Genomic DNA, 23,667 nt, shown 5'->3' on the forward strand with positions numbered 1-23,667 from the left:
TCAAATCACAGGTCTTTTGTCACCATCCATGACTGCCCCAGGCAAATATAGGCACTCCTATGTTCCTACTGTCTTTTGTACTTGGTTCCATTATAGAAATCATACTACTATACCGGAATTCTTTGAGTGTACACTCTTGAACATACCTTTATAAGGCATCTTTATAGCAATTCATCCTGTTTGATTATAATTGCTAATAAGAGTGTATATCCATCAAGGTTCTCCAGAGAAACAGATTAAGTGGTATGGATTTCAGCAAGTTCAGAATCCGTAGGGGAGGCCAGCAGCCTAGAAACTCAGGCAGGAATTGATGCTGCAGCCTTGAGGCAGAAGTCCTTTTTATCTCTGGGAAACCTTAGATGCCCTTATGGCTTTTCAAATCATTGAGACCCACACACATTATGGAGGCTACTCTCCTTTACTTAGTGTCAGCTGTTTGTAGATGTTTTAAATACCTACAGAATATCTTTACAGCAACATCTAGATTAGTGTTTGCTTATTGGGTACTATATCCTATCCAAGTTGACACGAAACTAACCATCAGAGTACAAATTTCTGTGGAGAAGGGTTGGCATCTCTATTTATCTTTTATTTACTATAGGAAGTCAAGCAGTGTTATGTAATTAATAGATGTTTATAAATGCTTGCTGATTGAACAGGGTTAAGTTCAAAATGTAACTGAAGACTTGAGAGTTGTAATTTTGGCAAGATTATTGCTGCTTAGCAGGTGTTCTATAGTGTCAGATATTATTAACAGGAAATTGTTTTCCTCAATCTCTGGCAACCTATTCATTTTAACTAAATAGGTCTATGCCTTCTGTTCTGGGTTTATTCCCACCTCAAGGTCACTGGCATGTAAACCACTGTTTTATTTTCTTTAGTTGACTATCTTTTTTTAAAAAAAATATTTTATTTATTTGTTCATGACAGAGAGAGAGAGAGAAAGAGAGAGAGAGGCAGAGAAGCAGAGACAGAAGCAGGCTCCATGCAGGGAGCCTGATGTGGGACTCGATCCCGGGTCTCCAGGATCATACCCCAGGCTGAAGGCAGCACTAAACCGTTGGGCCACTGGGGCTGCCCTATCTTTTTTCTTTTTTTTTTAAGATTTATTTATTTGGAAAGGGGAGTGCATGCATGTAAGGGGAGGGGTTGGGGTGAGGAAGATAAGCAGGCTTTCCCGAAGCTGGTAGCCCCAGTGGGGCTCTATTTTAGGACCTTGAGATCATGACCTGAACTGAAATCAAGAGTCAGATGCTTAACCAGTTGAGCCACCCAAGCACCCCAGTTGCCTATCCTTCGAACTCTACTTGATTATTAAATTTATCATTCCAGACTGACACAGCATAGCCTGATTCCTTCCCTACCATCTTTGACCCCATTTTGATTGTGTAAGCATTGAAATGCCTCTCTCTCCACGTACAATAATACTGAGTCTTTTGAAACACATTGAGGTCATGGCACATGGTTAAGGAAAAAAAAATACATGGGGCCTTACAGTAATGTTTTAGTAATATCTATGAGACATGGTAACAAAGCAGAATTAGGAGGTTAAAAATATAACGAAAGCAGATATGCGGTGGGAGGTTGTTGATCACGGTTCTAGACGTCATAACATTTTCTTTTGTGCGTTTATATTCTCTCTGCAGGTGATGGTAAAACCAATATAATTTTTGCCTTCTGGGGACAGTGCTTGAACTTATTTCCTATAGGTCAGCTCTTTGGCAGGTGAGAGCAGAGTCCAGCCTACCCTGGTCTTAAAAGACCACACCTGTGGTTCAAGACTCTTCCATTGTCCTGACAGCTTCAGGGTGAAGATGTGGAAGTGTCTGGAGAACAAAGGAAAAAGGAATAGGGTTCAGAAACAATACACTTGCCAATAAATTTGAAGTGTAAGGAAAATAAAAAGCTTAATATAACCCAGGATACTGAAAGCCTCCTAAAAGCATGTGTGAAGTGCCTTTAGCATCCGTAAGGTGGCCCACAGAATTCCCAGGCCTCAGAATTCTTCAAATTTCTGCTAATGTGCCAGCAACATCTGAAGTAGCCTTGGCTCTATCTCTGGAATTTGTGCCGATCCTGGGAGCCCCTGTGCCCATCCATGCAGTGGTGGTGTTGTGTCTAGACGGCTGTGCCCTATGCTGATCTCCCTGAAAAGGCTTCACTCGATTTGGCTGCTGCTGGCTCTACAGCTGCTAAATTAAGATAAACTCTTACATTCCTGACCCAAAATTACTCCATCCCCTTGCTAAGCCTCTGTGTGAAGTGGCACCGCATTGCTTATTCTGTAGTCCCCAGTTGTTGTCAAACTCTGGGCAACCATCTCAGACTTTAAAATATTTAAGCATCGCCTTGATTACTTTACATTTCTAAGAGGTGCTAAATGTTTTAAATAAAGCCTGCCTAAACAGTCTTGTCTCATTCCGGTTTCCTCTCTCAGAGGAAGTGTCTTTCAATAACCCCAAACTACTGGCTTCTAATTTTAGGGATAACCAAGGTAGGATCAGGATGGAAAATAAGCTCCTCTCTATTGATTTGCCTTAGTCATTTTACTCCGAAGCCTATAATTAGCTCTATTTTCTCCACCTGTAATACGTGTTTAGGTTTACAGTGATGTTGAAGAAACAGTGGATGATGTACAAGGTTAGAATTTAGGGAGCCCACTTGGTCCTACTTTTGGATACTGATACAAATGACATTGTGGGTTTGGAGTGGGGAGAAAAGGGATATTATCCATCCACTTCTTTTTTTATTTTTAGTGATATTAACTCACTTGACACTGATCACCCACAATTTTTCAGTTACTCTTTGGAGCGCTTTACCTGCATTAATTTAATCCTCGCAGTACGATAAACCTGGGGGGGGGTGTAGGACCATCACCCTCCCTCTTTTGGAGCTGAGGAGACTGGAAAGGGTAGATGTCCAAGGTCACAGAGCAGGTGGGAGGGAGTGTACACAGAGCCCACGATCTTTGCGGCTTTGACCGACTGCGAGGAAAGATGGCAAAGTCAAAATCAAAACCAAAAGCAGGACACGGAGTATAAACCTTGCTCCTCCACATCTGAATGTGGCATGATGGAAATTTTTCTCCATCATTTTAAAGCTATGATGAAGGTTCATTATCTGCAGTGTTAACTCTAAAGAAAGAGGAAGTCACCTAATTATAAGGTGGTAGGCATTTAAGGAACCCCACCCAGAGGGCTTAGATTCCCTTGTGACTGTCACCAGAGTTGTTTTGTAACAGAATTTTAAATACCCAGCAAAGGAATCACCTGCTTGCTCTTTTTTTTTTTTTCCAGTCTTTATGAAATTTCACCAGATGGGGGCCATTCAGCTTATAAAGCTCATATTCAGCTTATAACCCCCTCCTCAACTGGCCTGCCCTTTCCCTCATGACTCAATTCTATAGAAATTCTTGCTTTTCCTGCCTCTGTGTGTTACTCCTTCTGCCTGGAATGCTCCTCACTGTATTTTTCTGGGGAATCCTCCATTTTTTTTTTTTTTTTAAAGACAGTTCAAAGATCACATCTTCCATAAAGCTTTTTTTTTAAGATTAACTCTCTGCCTCTCCTCATAAACTGATTACTTCCTTCCATGTGACACCAGCTTTACATACTTTTATTTTAGCACGTAATACCTTCTTACAGTGCTTGTCCATGGACTGAGCTGTGTTACTCTTCTTGTTACAGAAATTGAAGATAAGCATTTAGAACTTTTATTTCATTTTTCTAGGTTTCTTTTTTTTTTAAGTATCAGACTGTGAAAGATTCAAAGAAACGGGCCCTTCACCATGATAATTTGAGAAGTACTAGTTGTCATTTTTTCTTATCTATCCTCTCTGCGGGACTGGAAGCACCTTCAGAGCAAAGTTGACCTTGTATGGACAATATTTTGGTGTCAACAGTAATGAATTTCACATCCAGAACTGAGAAACTAGAACTCTCATAAAACGGTTTTTCACAGCAGATACTTGTCCCTTTTTAAAGACTGAATTATACTGTTTTGTGCCTCAGTTGTTACACTTTTATGGTTCCGTCTTTTCCACTATATTCTTAATCCCAAGTGCCAACCATAGTCCTTGGGACAAACTGTGAATGTTCGGTAATTGATGTTGATTGAGTGAACAGGTGAGTGAATTCCAGCTATTTATTTCTTCTTGTTAGTGACCTCCCTAACCCACAGGGAGCAATCCATAGATTGCTTATGATTTAACCCTCTATGCTAATGAAATGTTTAAAACGGGCCCAGAAGAATTAATTTCTAATTCTTAACTCTTTATAAAACCTGCATTTTAATATAAATTAAAAATTTATATTAAATTTTTCACTGTAAAAATCACTAGGCTAACTATAGGTAGGACAGTTTCACTGTAAAAATCACTAGGCTAACTAGAGGTAGCACAGTTTTTTTCATATGAGCAAAGCATTTGCATTCTTTTATTTATTACCTGTACTGATAAAATGCCTTTGTATCCTGCTGCCACTGGTTCACGAGATTGTAACCCTGCTGCACTGGCATTCCCTCCTTTGAAGACTTGAGCTTTAGTTTTTGTCTCTGAGTTTTCCTCTTTTCGAAAATAATGGTAGCTACAGGAAGCCCTGCGTCTGTCTATGATCCATTTACCATATATTTTTCTTCTAGTGTTTTCTATCCTGCAGATTTACCTAGTTAGGATTTTGGAAACCCTTTGAATGATCCTCTTGTAATTTACATTTGAATTCTAGATTTCAATAACGTAGCTGACCTTGCTTGGAGAGTGCTAAGATTGTTTTCAGATACTGCATTTTAGCTTTCCCCATTTACTGAGCAGTCAGGACTTAGGTTTTGTTATAGTGTATTCGGCTCTTTGAGTTCTTTTTCTTCTCACCTATTTGTAAGAAATAGCCATCAGGAAATAAGTGAGGTATTTGAAATGGGACTAATGCATGCAGAACCGAATAAAAGTATACTTCCATTAACTTTGGTCAAAGATACATATGTTGTAAAATTAATCTTCAAATATTTCAAGCCAGGCTTGTTAAATAAGCAACATAATAAGAATCAACAGATCGAGTGTTTTCATTGTCATTGCTTAGTTTCTTCCAGGGCAAATTAGTATTTTTGAAAAAAGAGGAGGTGGGCAGGGTGGACTGTCCTCTGAATAATTTACTTCCAGGCAATCAGGAAGCATAAAAGTATAAATGATATTCCAAGCGAGCTGCCAAATGTTATAATCCAAATAAAAGCATTTCTAGGGGAACCAAAAGAACCAGGGATACTCTGGAATACTAGGATAAAAAAAAAAAAAAAAAAAAAAACTTCAAGCAGATTGCATTCATAGAGGAATAAACTCTGGGTGAGGACAAAACCACTAATAAAGAGGAGATGAGAGAATAAAAGCAGCGGTCCACATTTTGAAGATTTTTAGCCAGGGACACTGAGTGATCATAGCAACCGTCTCCAAGGAGACCCATGGAAATGTGAAAAACGCTGAGGTCACACAGGCGCCCAGAGAAATTCCGTATTGATTAACAGCTTCTAGATGTAGCTTTTTCGCTTCACCTTCAATGCCTCCAGCCTTTTAAACAGCATTTATTAGAAGGATAAAGGAAAACTAAATGTGATTTACTCAGAAGAGAAAAAGTAACTCTCAGAACAGACACTCTGCTTAAAACATTGTGCGCAGCCTTTCACTGCACTTCAAAAGCTATTCAGAAACTTGGATATTAATGAAGTGAGAAGGCCTGGGGATTCAATGGAAGCCTTGGTCATAGGTGGTAGTGATGGTTATTGTTTCAGTGAAAAGGATGCAAGTTTGAATTCTAGGGGCTGGAAGCAAAGCTCCCAGAAAGGGTTCTCTTGTAAGTTCTTCATTACTAAGCAGGCAGCTCCGGCTGGTTTAGGGACCCCACCCTTTTCCAATCCTTCCATCCCACTGGCTCTGCAAGGGCATTGTCGAGGTGGATGGTGAGAAACGATGTGTTGTGCACCGGGAGCAATGGTTTCCTTAGTTCACTCAGCCAGTTAACATCATTGCTTGTCTGCAGCAGCCCAGCCAGCTCTTTATCAGACACTGGGAAAGCAAATGTCGCCTGGGGCCTCCAGATGCTAAAAGTTTAAAGAGGAGAGGGACTAAATAAAAAATGAAACCAGTAATTGCATGGGATAGGAAGCATGCACAGGACGTTATAAACGTACAGAGACTAGAGGGAGATGATGGGGAGACATTGGAATCAGGACGCAATTCCAAGAGGAAGCTTTGGCGTGTCTTGAAAGCCCAGAAGGGGAGGATAAGGTGCCCTGGGTGAGGTTATGTGGTGGGATATAAGGTAGGTCTGGGAATTGCACCCAGGCCAGGAAGCTCGAGGGGAAGTAGTCAGGGCGTGGGATGTGACCGCAGTTAAGGACTCCTACGTGTTCCTTTTATTTATTAATTCTGGAGAAATAGCATTTTCTATTGGGAAAGGCGGTATCCTACTTGGTCAAACTCAAGAGGCTGGACCACTGGGAGCTGCTGACTTTATTACTAGAGGACCTTTGGGGATTTCTGCCCTGATCTTAACCTTGTTCTGCAAGGTCAGTTTGCATATAGTTATCACATGTCAACTTTCATGAATCTCACTTACAGGATTTAGTCAAATTGCAAGCCTTCTATCTACCCCATGGAGTAGTTATGCAGATTACATGAGCAAATATGTGTAAAACACTCAAATACTGCCTAATGTATAGTAAGAACTGTAGAAAGGATCATTGTTATGAGTCAGTATTATTATTAATCTGGGAATCTTCCAAGTCATTGGAGTACCTGGAGTGTCCTCTGGATCCGTGGCCTGAACAGAGCTGGAACAGATCTCTCAGAAGCACTGAGAGGTCTCCAAGAGGCTGCGGTCCCTCTGCAGGGAGGGGTGCCCTGGGTCCTTGGCTATAGCTCAGATGGAAAACATGGATTAATCCAGTGAAAGTTTCTTCTTTATGGTGGGTGTGCTGGGAACACCGTGAGCCAGCAGCACTGCAGAGTTTGATCCTTTTGGGTAGAGGTGTTGCTATAGAAATTTTTAGAAGGGACCACATGGGTTCCACACCAATAAAGGCCCCGGGTTTCATTTTCTTTCTTTCTTTCTTTTTTTTTTTTTTTTCAACTATATAATAAGGTATTTAACATGTGAAACACGGATTTTGCTTTTTGTGGGGTTTTAAAAATTATTTATTTATTTATTTAATTTATTTATTTTTTAGAGAAGGAAGGAGGAGAGGTGGAGGGGCAGAGGAAGACAGAGAAAGATATCTCAGGCAGGCTCCATGCTCAGCGTGGAGCCCACTGCGGGGCTCAGTCTTGCAACCCTGAGATCATGACCTGAACTAAAGTGAAGAGTTAGTTGCTCGACCAACTGAGCCACACAGGCAGCCCTTGCTTTTTTGTTTTTGTTTTGTTTTAAAAGAGCGTGTTACAACTGGTAGTGCAAACCTACTCTCAAGAATTGCTAATTACTTTTTGAATATCATCTCCAGAGCAGAGCCTGCTCAGGCCCAAAGTTCGAAACAGTTTAGTAAGCCTGCTTCTGGAGTTCTTGCATACACTGACTTCCCAAGCTAGTTGTGAGGAATTAGTGAGATAATGTGTCTAAGTTGTTTAGCTTAGAGAAAAGCCCTCAAAAGATGGCAGGTGCTATTTTTACTCTGTTCATCTGGATGATCTCCTAGGTTGGTGTCTAGGGCAGATGCAAGATTAAATTGTTCTGTCCTCACTGGAAGTTTGGTGGTTACAGGATTTTCCTAGAACATCTTTAGTTTGACCAGACTACAGAAATAACTATAGGATCCCAAATTGGTCCATGTTTTAAAATTGGACATGGAGGAAGTTGGTCATAGAAAAACTGCCTGAAGAATTCCAGTTGCTTACAGCCACTGAGACAGACATCTTTCATGGGGGAAAATTATGTTATTGTGTAATAATAATATCGTGCCAGGAAAAGTGCTTAATTCATCCTTCCTTCTTTCCTTCCTTTGTAATGTCTCAAGTTTTTATTTAAATTCTAGGTAGTTCACGTATAGTGTAATATTAGTTTCAGGAGTAGAATTTAGTGATTCATCACTTACACATAACACCCAGTGCTCATCACTACAAGTGCCCTCCTTAATTCCCATCACCCATCTAGCCCATTCCCCACCCACCTCCATCAACCCTCTATCTCTATAATTAAGTAAATTATTTCCTTCTTCAGTGATCATAACCACTCCATTACCCTGTTTTATAGATGAGGATACTCAGGCACAGTGAAGTTAAGTAACTCATTCATAATCACTCAGTCTAAGAAGACTGACTAGAGCCTGGATTTGAACCCAAAGGTGTCTGATTCCAGAGTCCCAGCATTAAATCCTTAGTGCTCTACTGCCTTGCTTGTGCTATCTAGGCCATTCGTTCATGCATTCATTCATTTATTCCACAAATATTTATTGTATACGTCAGGTACTCTTCTAGGCCTTGGTGATACTGAAGTGGACAAGAATGTCAAAGATACCACAGTTACAGAGATTATGTTCCAGTGGGAGAAACTTAAGAAAATGAATGTATGTGTTATGTATGTATATATACATATGTGCCTTGAGCAGGCATGTGTCCCATGAAGAAAAATAAAGTCCAGAGAATGGGGGCAGCAACTATTTTATATAGCTAGGGAGAAAGTAACTAAAAGGTTACCTAAAAGAGCAACTTACTCCTTCATCTTGTTTTAGCCATTACTTTGTATTTTAATTTATATTACCTGAATTTAACACACATGCTACTGTGTTTGTAAGTTATGAAGCCTAACAGTATACCTGGGAACCTACCCCCCTAATCTCAGTTCTGTTTCATCCCCCTTACTCTGTCTCAGCCCATCTACCTGTCTATTCTTTAGAGTAACCACTTCTTAAATTTTTCGTTAAATTTTTCTCTTGCCTTTTATAGAAGTAGTGTTAATCACTTACTGGAAATATCCATAGCACTATACTGTTATATTTTGCCTATTTTGTCTTATAAAAACAGTATCCTTTTTCCACATTGTTGCTATGTGGCTGTAGTTCATTCATTTTAACAGCTGAGTTATGGTCTGTTGGGTGAATGTGCAAAACCTATCGATTCGTTGCCTCGTTGATGGATATTTGGATCGTTTCCAGACTCTTACTCTTTGAACAGTGCTGCTGAACATTCTTTTGTGCACGTCTTGTGGCACATACATGGGAGTTTCTCCATGATATTCCTGCAAGTGGAATTTACATGATAATACCGAATTGTTTTCTAAAGGGGTGGTACCAGTCTATATTCCCACCTAGAAGTAATTAAGAGTTCCAGTTGATCCACTTGGGATGAGGAGACATCTTCATTTTTGCCAGTCTAGTGGGAATAAGATAATGTTACATGGCGTCTTCATTGTCGTTTCCCCAATAACTAATGAGATTGAGTCTCTGAGAAAATGATTTTTGAGGAAAACCTGAACGAAATGAAGGACCAAGCCATGCAATACTGTGGAAATAGAACATTCCAAGGCAGCATTTCAGAGGTAGAGACAAGCCAAGGAGCAGCAAGAGATAGTTGTGAAGAGAGAGAAGTGAACCAGGAGAGATGAGATGAGGGAAGGAAAGCAGGCACTAGGTCTCCTGGGACCTGGGAGCCCATGGTCAACACTGTGTTTTAGGTTTTATTGTAAGAGTTATGGGAAGAAATGGGAGGGCTCTTAGATGGGGAGATTGATGCTTTTTTTTTTTTTTAAGATTTTACTTATTCATGAAAGACACAGAAAGAGATGCAGAGACATAGGTAGAGGGAGAAGCAGGTTAGAGGGAGAAGTAGGTTCCCTGCAAGGAGCCTGATAGGGACTTGATCCCAGGACCCTAGATTACGACATGAGCCAAAGGCTGATGCTCAATCGCTGAGCCACGCAGGCGTCTCTTCATTGACGCTTTTAAAAGATCCTTTGGGGGCGCCTGGGTGGCTCAGTCAGTTAAGCATCCAACTCTTGATTTCTGCTCAGGTTGTGATCTCAGGGTTGCGAGATCCAGCCCTGTGTCGGGCACCATGCTCAGTGCAGAACTGGCTGAGATTCTCTCCCTCTCCCCTCCCTCTGTTTCTTCCCCTGCTTGTGCTCTTGCTGTCTCTCTTAAATAAATAAATCATATCTTTAAAAAATATAAAAGATCCTTTTGGCTTCTATGTGAATAAACTCTAGGAGGTGAGGAGAACAGGACCCTAGAGAGGAGTTGGACACATGCAGAAGTTACAGTAAGAGATGAATCTAGCTTCAACCAAAATGCTGGTGGAGAAGGTGGTGAGAAGTTGGGTTCAGGGCATATGCTGAGGGGTGAGGCTGGTGAAACCTGTTGATGGTTTGGATGCAGGGGTGAGGAAGAGAAGAATTAAGGATGATCTCTTGGTTTGCGAGTGAATAGCAGTGGGTGTAGACTGAAATGGGAAACTGGGAAAACTGAAACTGAAATGGGAAAGAATGGGGAGAATGACAGCCCTGAGGAGAAAATAAAAAGATTTTTTTTTTTTACTGTAGAGACTGTATGTTATATACATAGATACCTACTCACCAAGTCATCTCCTGATGTCTTAGAAGTCCCTCCAATTAAACATGGGCAAAACTGGACAAGTGCTGTCATCCCACACCTGAACGCCTTCCGTCTCCATGAGTGGCAGCCCATCCATCTGGTTGGACAAGCCATAAATTTGGGAGTCATTTCTGACACCTCCGTCTGGCTTATCAGCATTACCACTCCATCTCCACAGCATGGAAAACCGTCTGAGATATTTCTGAAATCTGTTCAGTCCTCCCCATTTCTGCTGCTGCCACCCCTAGTCTCAGCCAGCATCAGTTCTCACCCCCAAACTGCTGCTGTAGCCTTCCTAACTGAATTTTTTCTGGTCTTTCGATCCACTGTCCTCTTTGCAACCAGCTCATTTGAAACCCCCCAGTTGAAAACTTTTGAAAGACTTTTTTCTTAAATTGCTTTTAGCATAAATCTAATAAGACCAAAACCCATGGATAAGCAGACCTTGCTTATCCATGGGTTATCTGCAGTCTCATCTCTAGGTTTTCCACCCTCTCTGGGCATCTCTTAGTTCCTGGAAAGCACCAGTCCCTTTCCTTTCCTGGGCCTTTGCACAGACTGTTCCTAGAATACTACCTCCTGTCACCCTATGTCATAATGATCCTTTAGATTTTAGCTCAACTGTTACGTCCTTGAAAAAGCCATGTGCACCATTCTCTTGCCAACTAGCTCAGGTTTTCCTGTTACCTGTTCTTAACAGGTATAATTTCAAAGTTTTCCTTCTTAGCACTTACACAGTACATATATTTGCATAGCTATTAATATCTTTCCTTAGGATGTAAACTCTGGAAGGTCCATAAGACTCTCTTTTGTACACCATTATATTTTCAGGGTTGAGCACAGTGCCTGGTACATAGAAACTACATAATGAACATTTCTCGAGTAAATCAGTGAAAGGGGAGGAAGAAGCCTTGTCCAATACCTGAATCAATATTATAGGTCTTTCTAAGAGAGATGCTTTATTGATTGTGGTAAAGTCTTTCAAACTTGCTTGAAATAACCTAATTCTGTTTTAGACGTCCTTATCAGTCACAATTTTACATTCATTGTTTGCTGTAGATGAAATCAAGAATCAATTATTTCTAACCTAAGAAATTTATTTATAACCTAACCTACTCTAAGAAATTTCTGGGCACAAATTTTAACTCAATTGAGAATATTCTGTTCATCATTCCAGAACAAATAGCCAGATATAAAGGAGGGTGGCTGAAAATAATAAGTATTTCTTTTTTTAATATCATTTTTTAAAAGATTTTACTTATTTATTTATTTGAGAGAGAGAGAACAAGTGGAGGGAGGGGCAGAGGGAGCAGTAGACTCCCTGCATAGCTGGCAGCCTGACAGGGACTCAATCCCAGGAACCCTGGGATGGTGACCTGAGCTAAAGACAGACACTTAACCCACTGAGCCTCCCAGACACCCCAATACTAAACATTTCAATAGTATTTACAGGTTACAAAATATTTTTGTATTACAAATACAAAATTTCAGATGCCCTGGAATGAAGTTTTTCTTTATGCAACATGTAACTTCATCAGTTAAATCTTCCAAATAGTCTCCATTATCTACACAATTAAAATCTTAGTTCTTTATAAATATAGACTAGGTCTCCATCATTTTACCCCAGCCTACTTTTCTGGCATCAGGTCTCAACACTTCTTGGGTTATCCTTCACATTCCAGCAGCACCAAACTGTTTGCTGTTGCCCCAAGTTACATCAAGCGCCCCATCTCTGTGCTTCTGTGTGATACTCGGGGCAGGGTGCACATCAGTTTACTTGTCTTTCCAAATTGACTGTGAGCTCTTTGAGGGAAAACACGATGTCATTTTTTATAGTCAGCTCCAGTAGTACAGAGCCTGCTATAGAGTTGGAACTCAGTGAATGCTTGATGAGTGAATGAACAAACTTACAGTCAACCATAGGCATAGGTCTGTTTGATTTATAAAAGGGGGCACACACCTTAAGACTTGTTACTTGATCAATACTTCACCGAAGACTTATTTGATAATCAAGAACTTCCTCTCTATTCTGTCTGTATCTAATCCTATCATTTGTGTCATTGAGGTTAACCTTTGCTTTGGGTTGTGGGACTGCAGTGAGTTCCTGTTTAGAAAGCAGATAAAATAGAAAACCCAGAAATAAGCCCACAATAAGATGGCCAGATCATCTTTGACAAAGGAGGAATGAATATACAATGGGGAAAAATCTCTTCAACAAATGATTTTGGGAAGACTGGAAAATCACATGCAAAAAGAATGAAACAAAGCCACTTTCTTACACCATACACAAAAATAAACTCAAAATGGATTAAAGAGCTAAATGTGACACCTGAAACCATAAAGATCCTTGAAGAGAGAATAGGCAGTAATTTCTCTGACACTGGCTGTAGCAACATTTTTCTAGATGTGTCTCCTAAGGCAAGGGAAATAAAAGCAAAAATAAACTCTTAGGGCTAAATTAAAATGAAGTTTCTGCACAGTAAAGGAAACAGTTAACAAAACCAAAAGACAACCTACTGAATGGGAAGAGATATTTGCAGATGAGGTATCTGATAAAGGGTTAGTATCCTAAATATATAAAGAATTGATACAACTCAAAACCTAAAAAACAAATAATCCAATTAAAAAATGGGCAGAAGACATGAACATTCTTTAAAAAAGATTTTATTTATTTATTCCTGAGAGACACAGAGAGAAGCAGAGACATAGAGAGAGAAGCAGGCTCCTCGCAGGGAGTCCCATGTAGGACTCAATCCCCAGACTGGGATCATGCCCTGAGCCAAAGGCGGATGCTCAACCACTGAGCCACCCAGGCATCCTGAACAGATATTTTTCCAAAGAACACATACAGATGGTCAACAGACACATGAAAAGACATCAGCATCACCCATCATCAGGGAAATGCAAATCAAAATCACGAGATACCACCTCAGATGTGTCAGATTGGCTAAAATAAAAAATGCAAGAAATAACTAGTATTGGGAAAGATGTGGAGTAAAAGGAACCCTCTCGCACTGTTGAGGGGAATGCAGCCACCCTGGAAAACAGTATGGAGGTTCCTCAAAAAATTGAACATAGAACTACCCTACGATTCAGTAATTGCATTTCTGGGCATTTACTCCCAAAATACAAAAACACTAATTCAAAGGAATACCACCCCTGTGTTTACAGCAGTATTATTTACAATAGTCAGACTATGGAAGCAGCCCAAGTCTCCATGGATAGAAAAATGGATGAAGAAGATGTGGTATATATATATACATACACAAAGGAATATTATTCAGCCATAAAAAGAATGAAAATTTGCCATTTGCAATGACATGGATAGAGCTAGAGAATATAATGCCAAGTGAAATAAGTCAGATAAAGACAAATTCCATATGCTGTCACCTGTATATAAAATTTAATAAACAAATGAGCAAAGTAAAAAAATCAAAACTCTTAACTATAGAGAACAAACTGATTGTTGTTACCATTGGGGAGGTGGCTGGGGGAATGCGTGAAATAGGGGATGAGGATTAGAGAGTACACTTACCATGATGGGAAAAAAAAAAGCCAATAACCAGGGTAACCAGATAATTAATAGAACGTTTGATGGTATCTGCTGCGGGATATCTGTACTGTTTGCTACTATAATTCATGAGGACTCGCCTACTTAAGTGTGAAATCCTTATGTTGGCCAGTCCATAAACTAAAAATGTTAATTCTATCACTCAGAAGTAACACTGTTAATACTCTGTAGTACCTTATTAGTCTTTTATCTATGCCTATATAATTTTCCTAAAATGGGATCACGCTGTGCCACTTTTTGGGTATGGGGATAAGGAAGTAGTTCTCAATATTTTTTACCAGTCATATCAAAGAAATTTCTCGTGATTTCACATAAAAGAGAGAAAAATTTGAGATTATAGCTTCTCGGGTACGTAATTATGATGGTATTTAATAGCTAGCCTCATTCTGTCTCTCTAATCAAAATTATGTACCTCCAAATGCCCATTTTTAAATTCATTGCATAATATAATCAAGATAATTTCCTCCCTTATTAGACTAAGTAAGACACTTTGATAACAGTCTCCTTTGAGTTTCTTAGTTTTATATAAGAAGTACACAAGATGGCTGTCAGAAGTTAATTTCAGGGAAAGTCACAAGAAAAGACTCTAGTTTTGTACCATAGGCTCTGAAGCAACCAAACTAATTAATTGGTAACTTGAACACTCTAACCCTGTAAGACACTCACACAATTTGATATGTGACAAAAAAAACAGTGAGCTCCTTTGTCTTCAGATTTTTGTTACCGTGCTAATTTTACTTCCTCAGAGGTGCCTCAGTTTATTATAGTCTTCTGATTAAGCCTCAGAGAAAGTGGGTATCATCTGTCTTTTAAGTTGAGTTTTTGAGGTTGAGCAGGGCTTCTATTAGGCATTCCCCACCCCAACCTAGTGCTACATGTGATCAGGAGGTAAGTGGGTCACAAACAAATTCTCTATTAATTTTTCATGTGTTCCCTGACTACGTATTTTACTAGATCTTCTAATTTTGGGCATGATTTTCTGGAGAAGCATCGGAACTTTTAAAAATGCCAATAGCTGATTTATTTTACGATTTCAAAAAATATATATTTGTAATCATTGATAACTAAAGAGTATAGGACTGAGCAAAAAAAAAAATACTCTAATGAACTTTGCTGCTTAAATGAATAGTGGCTTCCTTGACTTTATTCTCTGGGTCTGTGGCACCTGTTACTGAGGACTGAGTAGGGAGCAGTTTGGGGAACTCACAGAGGGATCGTCCTCTTGGGGGTTTGGTTGCTTTGCAGCTTGGTTCTTGAGAGCCACTTTTTTGGGATGTGAAACTTGTAAAATGTGTGAAGGCCTCTAAGAGACTTCCAACCTTTAGGCTCTGTCTTTGTAGTGCCTGGCACATAGTACCAAGGCAATAAATATTTGCCAAGCGAATGATGGAAATGAAGAATTAATTATTTTTAAACTTTTGTTTTTTAAAAAAATGAGATCACAGCTTGAGCCCAGCCATCCCATCTGGTTGAAGGCTATTTATAGCACTTAAAGTGGTATCATTGTGCCATGGTACAGGAGGGGTGACTGTCACTGTACTTGATGTTACCCTGTGTGTCCATAATGCTTGAAAGAACAGATGATTTAAAGTAGGTGTGATTTGTTGCCTGGATCTTGATTTAGCAGCAAAAGCTCTTTCAGATTAAGTGGCCAGCCTTCTCCAGCCTAGACTCAAAGATGGGCTGCTTTAGACACGTATCATACCAGCATTCGTAGATTCAAGGTGCATCTATGGCGGACATTACTCACTTTCTTCTTATGGGCTGTTTGCTTCCCACCTCCACAACTTAGTCTCTCTTCAAGGCAGTTAAATGCTAGGCCTTCACTTTTTTATTGCTTGGGCATTTGGAAAAATAAATGGATGTACAGCATCTTCATTTTGAGGAGTTAAATTAGAAGAAGAAAAAAATTGCTAATATTTGCATACATTAAAAAGCTTCATTATTAAAATTATGCCACCTAAGGTATACCTGCAGTGTGGAAATTAAAATTCATAAGTGACCTGATACCATTCTCAGTGACCTAGAATTCAAATTTTCGGGGGAAGTGTTACAGCAAAGAAAAAGTGCTAACACTTACTGAGAATTTATGTTACCTAATTTTCACAGTCACGAACATAGTATCAGAAGTAGAAAATCCAGGGGGGCTGGGATGGTTCCGTTGGTTAAGCAGCCAAATCATGATTTCAGCTCAAGTCATGATCTCAGGGTCCTGGGATGGAGCCTTGTGTCGTGTTGGGTGGGGGATGGTGGGTAGGGGGGTGGGGGGGGTCCATGCTCAGCAGGGAGTCTGCTTGGAGATTCTCTCTCTCCCTCTACCCTTCTGCCTGCGTGTGCACTTTCCCTCAAATAAATAAATAAATCTTTAAAAAAAAAAGGGGGGGGGTGGGTAGAAAATCCAGCAAGGAAGAAATGAGAATGGAGGAAAGTAAAGAGAGGGAAGAAAGGAGTATTTTGTGTGTGAAATACTGGATGCATTAATAAAATGGTCCTGTGAGGCGAGTGAAAAATCAGTTTGGAACAAGGAGGACTACAGTTTGGCTGAAGTTTCAATGGATTTCTCTTACAGTCTTTTCCTCCAAATTTTATTTCACGTGCTAAAAATCATTGCATGAGGTATATTTACAGCACTTTGATATTATACTAGTGGCTTAAGGTACATGATTGTCTCTCCTTCACACCATACATCAACTCTATGGACTATTTGAATGCTCCAGAATTACCTTTCTAATTTAATATCTTAACAGCAAACAAGTGTGTTTTTTTCTAAATATAACTAATAATAATAGCTATGAGTTACTGAGCTGGGACTGCATGTTAGTCACTTTGCTGTTCAGTGTCCTTCAATCTGCACAATATCCATAGGGTGGATACGAATACAGTTATCATACCAGTTCTATACTTGAGGAAAATGAGGCTCAAAGAGGTTAAGTTCCTTGGCCAAGGTCATCCAGGTTGCAAGTGGAAAGCTGGGATTCAGATCAACTTTGTCCCCTGTCCTGAGTCTGAGCGCTGCCTTCTTTCTGGGTAAGGCTTACATCTCTTTTTGTTTATAGATCTAATGTCATTAGGGTTCTCATAGGATTTAAATATGAGTTGCCAGTCATACTGAAATTATTCCATTTGTTATATTGCCTCGTAATGAGCCCAGACCTCTCATCTAACATTTCATTGTGTTTGCCAAGCATCTCTACCTGGATATTTTTCTAATACCTCACACTCCTCATCTCTACACACTCCACTTTACCTGCCCCCAAATCTATTGTATAATAATGAGGGTTCAATGACTAAATACATATATATTTCATTTTTATGTCTCTGTTATTATTTTCTCTTGGAACTCTCGAATAGATTCTGCTCTTTTGGCTCAGGGGACGTTGGGTGATCATCCATTCCAATTCTGGAGTTCTAGAACTTGCTCTTTCAGGCAGCCTGTGCACACCCCTACCACACTGCAAGATCCCCAAGGACAGGTATCACTGTATCCTGCTACCTAGTGTGGTCCCTGGCTTGCCCATATTATGTACTTGGTAAAAATTTGTTGACTGACTGGATTGCTACCCTTACGCTGATGCTGACTAGCAGGCAAGCCAGCCAACATATTTGAGATCGCATCCTCATATTTACAAGGGAAACTGCAGATTCCCCACACCTGACCCCACTTTTCCTTAACTCACAGTGACCGAATCCTTTTGGCAAAATGTTAATTTATGCCCTTCACACTTCCCATTTTGTTATTTCCTTAATAGTCTAAAGTCTGGAATGAGAGCATTTCTGCTGTCACCATTTGTTTCAACAAGTCTAAGACTTTACTGTCCAACAAAAGCCATATAAAATATTATCTTCTTCATGAACTCATGCTCAGGCTCCTCAGACAGAAGTCATTGCTCTCATCTCAGTCTCCCAAACCTTATAACATCGGGAACACCGTAATCTGCCTTGGATTTCTTTTTTCAGAGAACCCGGGATGGGGACCTGTGAGATCAGCTGGTTATACATGACTCACCAGTTGACTGATTTCCTTACTGTTTCCTTATTATTGAGTTTTTCAGAGCCCATGTGCATTTAATATGCTGAAATGCATTGTGAATCTTCAAGTGAAGGGCTTATGTGGTGGCTTTTTTCTTTTGTTTCCCTTAATGTCTGGCAACACCAGTATTTCACTCTTGGTATGCTGCTGTAGGACCAATACCTGTGGTGGTGGTGTTTGGGTTGTATTTTCCCTTTCTTTTCTATTTATTTTTTGTCAAATAGTGAATCCACATTCTCTGCTGCTTCTCCTTCTGGATGCTTTGCACTATGAAGATAGCAGCATGCTTTCCCCTAAAAGGCACTCTGGGATATGCATTGCTGATGGGAGTGTAAAATGGTGCATCCACTTTAAAAAATAATTTGACCTTATGAAGTGAAATGAATACCTACTACTTTCAGTCTTGTGCATTAGATTGAAATTAGATCTAACAATGAGTTAGATTGTTAGTGGTTTTTAAGTTCTTGTTAAAATAAAATTTTAAAATAAAACACTCTGACCTTCATAACAGTACCCCCAGATTCTTATCCCTGGCTGCATGTGAGAATCACCTGGGGAAAGTTCTAAAAATAACAATACCTGGGGAAGGTGCTAAAACTCACAATACCTAGGTTCCATTCTGATATAATTGGTCTGGGGTGGAGTGTGGGCATTGCAGGGTTTTTTTTTTTTTGTTTTTAAGCTCCCCACATGAATCTAATATGTAGCTAAAGTTGAAGATTATTAGTTTTTTTTTAAACTATATTTTGATGAGTAATGCTTTATGGTATTGCAACATTCTCAATTTCCAGTAATTCTGGTGCTGTATAACAGAGTAGACTTTATTTTCTCCATTTCCAGTAGCCCTGGAAGATCTTTCCAGAGAAAGCAAAGAAGATCAACTTCACACTGAGCTTCCATAAAAATTTGGTGTTCACTTTGTTATATATTTACGTGGAGAAATAACAGAAAATCTTAACATCAAACAAGACTACTTCTTCTTATTCAAATCATTTTTTTCTTTTTCAGAATGAAATATTGCATACCTAAAATGCTCTAGGGGGGAAAAAAAGCACTCCTCAAAGTTGAGAGGATAAAGCATAGAAACTTGAAAACACCCGAAATGCAAATTGTGAGGCCTTTCTCTTCAGAGCTCTCTAAATGTTAGGTGTTACTCTCCTCTCTTTTTAGTTGTGAATGCAGGTGGTGCTGCAAGAACAAGAGTCTCTGATTAATATGAGGAAATAGGTTACATTGACTTTTTAGTCTCTCAGAAGGACATCAAAGTACCTCGCTTTTGTTGGGAGTGACTGAGTGAATTGTTTGCAATTGCATTAATGGAAAAGATGATTATATTCACTGAGATAAGAAGGAAAACATTCACAGAGTGTCAAGAGTGTCATCAATGAAAAAGCCACATATGGCCCTAGACTCACAGACACACTTTGGAGTATTATGTAATGCTATTTTTACATTTGAAGATGAATATAGCCAGATGACTTTTTGCATAAACGTTTCTAAGTAAAGAGTTGATAAAATGTTTTTGTTTATGTTCATGTGCCTCTTACTGTTAATTAGTAGCTACTGGCTGGTTTATGTTTCTAACTTAATCCCTGTGTATTTGTATAGTTAGTGTTATCTTCACCCTCCCACCATCATTTGTTTTTAAGTGAGAAATAACCGAGTCATGTAAAGGAAATCTTTCTAATTATTGCAGTGTGTTTCTGCATCAATAATGAAGTAATGTTGGTAGTTTTATTTTTGTAGACTTGGGCAGATGATTCACATTTGTTCTGTGTGTTGACTGAAAGAATCCACCATTAATGGGCAAGAGGTAATTAATGCAGTAGCATAGTATACTTGAAATGAAACCAGTGGCCTTTCCCTGCTTTTCTCATTTCATAACAATTCTGATGTTGATTTCTACATATTTAAAATGGTTTTCATATTTTTAAAAATATTTTATTTATTCAAGAGAGAGAGAGCATAAGTGGGGGTAGGGAGGCAAAGGGAGAAGGAGACGCAGACTCTCTGCTGAGCCAGGGAGCCCAACATGGGGCTTGATCCCAGGACCCTGAGTTCATGACCTGAACCGAAAATAGACACTTCACCAACTGAGCCACCCACTCACCCCTAAAATGGTTTTCATTTTGAACAAAAAAAGGTAATAACACAAATACAGAATACCATTGATCAGTTGATGAAACCAGTCACTTTCCTTTTTTTCTTCTTCAATTTACTGTTGACTATCCTCTTGTTTAAGGATCATCAGAATTAATAATTTATACAGTGGATGTTACTGTTCCTACCATACCTAAGACATGATGCCAGGTACTGTGGGTCTTCCCAAGATGAATAAGGCAAAAATGCTAAGAGTGTTCAGAAATTGAACATCATACTTTATTGGGAAGGCTCAAGATCAAGGAATGTTTTACAAAGTAGAAGACATTTGAGTGATGCCTTAAAATAAGATAGGTTAGATTTTTACCAGTATAATGGAAAGTGCATTCTAGAAGGAAGGAAGAGCAGAAAAAAACGAATGAGGGCTGGAGAGTCAGGCCCTGATCACGAGGTCTAGTTTAGGTCTTAGAGTATACACAAAACCATGTAGGGTGAGGTCTGAAAATAAGAGAAGGCCAGACTATCAAATACCTTGAATGTTGTCAGCCCAGAGAGTTTGGTTAAATGTCTACCTGTCTTTGTGAGATTTAACTGAAGACACTGGGACAGGTACTAATGAGATGTAAAGAAAAATTCTTAGGTCGTCAGTTTGGAAACAGTTGACTATGTCACATAAGATATACAATTTATTCTTACCATACATATATAGTTTGGAGACTTGCCTTTAGAGCCTCTATACTTATTTTAGATTTGCAAAAAGCCCATGCAAAGAATAACATATGCAGATAACTTTTCTGGCAGACCTTAAATTGAAATTAAGTTTCAGTCTTTTGCTGGTATGAATGGTGGTCCTACAAGAAATATTTATCATGAATTCTTTTAATAAATAGCAGAATTCTTTTAGTGAATCTTTTGGATTGTATTCCAGAGTCCTAGAATATACTGCTAGGGACCTAACACTCTCATGAATTTTAGTAGTGTGCTAGTTAGCAGAAGACCCAGTAATTTGATTTTATCATTGGTGGTTAAGATTGTACCTGCCCTGTGCTTTCTTGGGTTTATGAGGGAGAAGAGCCTGCATTTTCTGCTCCTCTCCACTTCCCTATGTTCTTTTGCATTTTCTCCTCCATTCTGATCTGAGCCCAGCTGAAGTAGATAATCACCTAGCAGCCAACCGTATACCTATGTGACTGCCAGAAAGCATCCTTACTTGAGGACAGTAGTTTTTCTATTCTTGGGAGACTGTATTTTGGAAGTAGAGGGGTCATACAGGTTCAGACCTAGGTTATAAATGTTAGAGAAGGGAAAGGGATGGGGAAAAGGAAACTATTTTCCATTCATCAAATTGAGATGTAGTAGTGTCTATGAACTCGATCCCTAACTGGGATTAGAACATGCAAAAACACAAAACCTGGTTAACTCGCACTGAGAATATCCCGTCCAGTCAGTACTATTTAAGAGATGTAGAAAAAAGGGCACCTGCTGGCTCAGTCAGTGGAGCAAGGAACCCTTGATCTTGAGGTTGTGAGCTTGAGCCCCACAATGGGGTAGAGCTTACTTAAAAAAAAAAAAAGATGTAGAAAAGAAGACATTACCTAGGGACTGCAGAAGAGGCTCATCATTTTCTTTCATGCCTTATTTAAAAGGATGTACAAATACACTAATAGTCAACTATTTAGAACAAAAAGCATGAATAGTTCAGAGCTTGACTCTAATGTGAAGAAACTTAGAGAGCTTATAAAACTTGAATAAGTAGCCCCAGGTTTCATGAGCAGTCTTGCAATTTTAAGTGAACCAATGGTAATCCATAGAAGTTCTTAGTGTTATGTAGGATAAAATGGAAATGAAGAATGTCACTGCAGTGTTAACAAAAAGGACAAGCTATCTACTGTCGATGTAAGTAGTTCTGGCATATGTGGGAACACACCCAAGGAAAAACCAGCATTGCCACTTGAAATAACCTTTATGCAAAAGCAAAGCTTAAGGTGGAGAAGGATAGAAATTTTAACCTGAAAAACAGAAGAGAGTCTTCCTACTGAAGTCAGTTAATTATTGTCCACATGAAAGCCCTCCACTGGGCAAGGCATGAAACTCTCAGCCCATCCATTGTGCTGCTTTATGTGTCCCCTGTTTGTGACCCTTGAGTCAGTAACTCTGGCCTGATGTCTTGACTGAGCTCAACTCCCATATTACCAGCTGCTTTTGAATCTATACCATTGCGTTGGCCTCCCAGGGACATTCCGCCTGCCACAAGTGGCTTCCCCATCTCTGTTCCTGCCTCCATTCCTTCCCATCCTAAGAGGCCCAGAAGCTAAGCCACCACTTTCATTAAGTCATTGGGATATGCACTGGCCTACTGAGTCCTTCCTACCTCTGAACTCCTAGAACTCTTCACTGTTGTATTTTTTGCAATGTTCATTACCCACCTTCCAGTAATTCTTAAATTTTATCTATTCCTATGCATTTTTTAAAGATTTTATTTATTCATGAGACACACACATAGAGCAGGAGACATAGGCGGAGGGAAAAGCAGGCTCCCTTTGGGGAGCCTGATGCAGAACTCGATCCCAGGACCCTGGGATCATGACCTGAGCCAAAGGCAGATGCTCAAGCAATGAGCCTCCCAGGTGCCCCTATTCCTATGCATTATTATCTCAAGTTTATGTTGCCCTTTAATGCTCTATAATCTGTGATTCTTCCAAGATTGGAGCACAGGTCCCTCCGTGTGCTCAGTAAGTATCTGTAGGCTGACCAATTGCCTTGATGCCTGGAAGACACTGACTGTGGTAAGTTAACTAACAAGGGAAGAAGGTGATTTGAGGGGTCATCTCAGCCACGGCGTGTCCCTTTCCTCCTGGACTTCCACGTTCTGTATATTTTCATGCATGTCTTGAGGTCCTCCCACGTCCCCCAGTATTTTTAACTTAACCACTTCATCCTCTCTTTTTCCCAACAAGTGTTTTAATCTGAATTCTTTTGTTTCATTGCACACTTGTTTGTCCTTGTCGAATGATCAAAGATGGAGACTAGAAAGTCAAGAAGAATATGGGGAGACCAGATGCTTTGTCATTGGAAATTCTTACTGGGACAATGTCTTCAGTTCCCTGTAAGCCCTCTCAGCAGTGTCTTTGGGTCCTCTCCTCTCCTCTGAGCACCAAGAGGGCAGAGTATGCCTTTGTTCTTATGTACCACTCAAGTCACCATGGCTTGCACAGGGGCTGGCACATGGTAGATACTCAATAAATAAAAACTTGTTAAACAAAAACAAGCCCAGGAGGGTTTGAGTGATGGCGGGTTTATCATTTGGGTTTCATGCCACACAGAATTGTGCCTTAATTTAAGAAAACCCTGTCGGTAAAATCAGAGACCAAAAACCAGAGAAGTTATTAGATTAGTTTTT

At 39.7% G+C, this 23,667-nt stretch overlaps 1 protein-coding gene and 1 long non-coding RNA gene across 3 annotated transcripts in view; one reads left to right on the forward strand and one right to left on the reverse strand.

The window, feature by feature from the left end:
- SRGAP1 (SLIT-ROBO Rho GTPase activating protein 1) overlaps positions 1-23,667 on the forward strand; it is a 276,854-nt gene that overhangs the window by 58,476 nt on the left and 194,711 nt on the right. The gene's annotated exons all lie outside the window — the stretch shown is intronic.
- On the reverse strand, positions 1,463-5,471 carry LOC125755989 (uncharacterized). Its single transcript, XR_007413691.1, has 3 exons — positions 4,445-5,471; positions 2,820-2,984; positions 1,463-1,826 (listed from the first exon to the last, which is right to left on the reverse strand). It is a non-coding gene; the product is annotated as an uncharacterized LOC125755989 (long non-coding RNA).

The sequence above is a fragment of the Canis lupus genome, chromosome 10 (genome assembly GCF_003254725.2).
Source record: "Canis lupus dingo isolate Sandy chromosome 10, ASM325472v2, whole genome shotgun sequence".
NCBI lineage: Eukaryota > Metazoa > Chordata > Mammalia > Carnivora > Canidae > Canis > Canis lupus.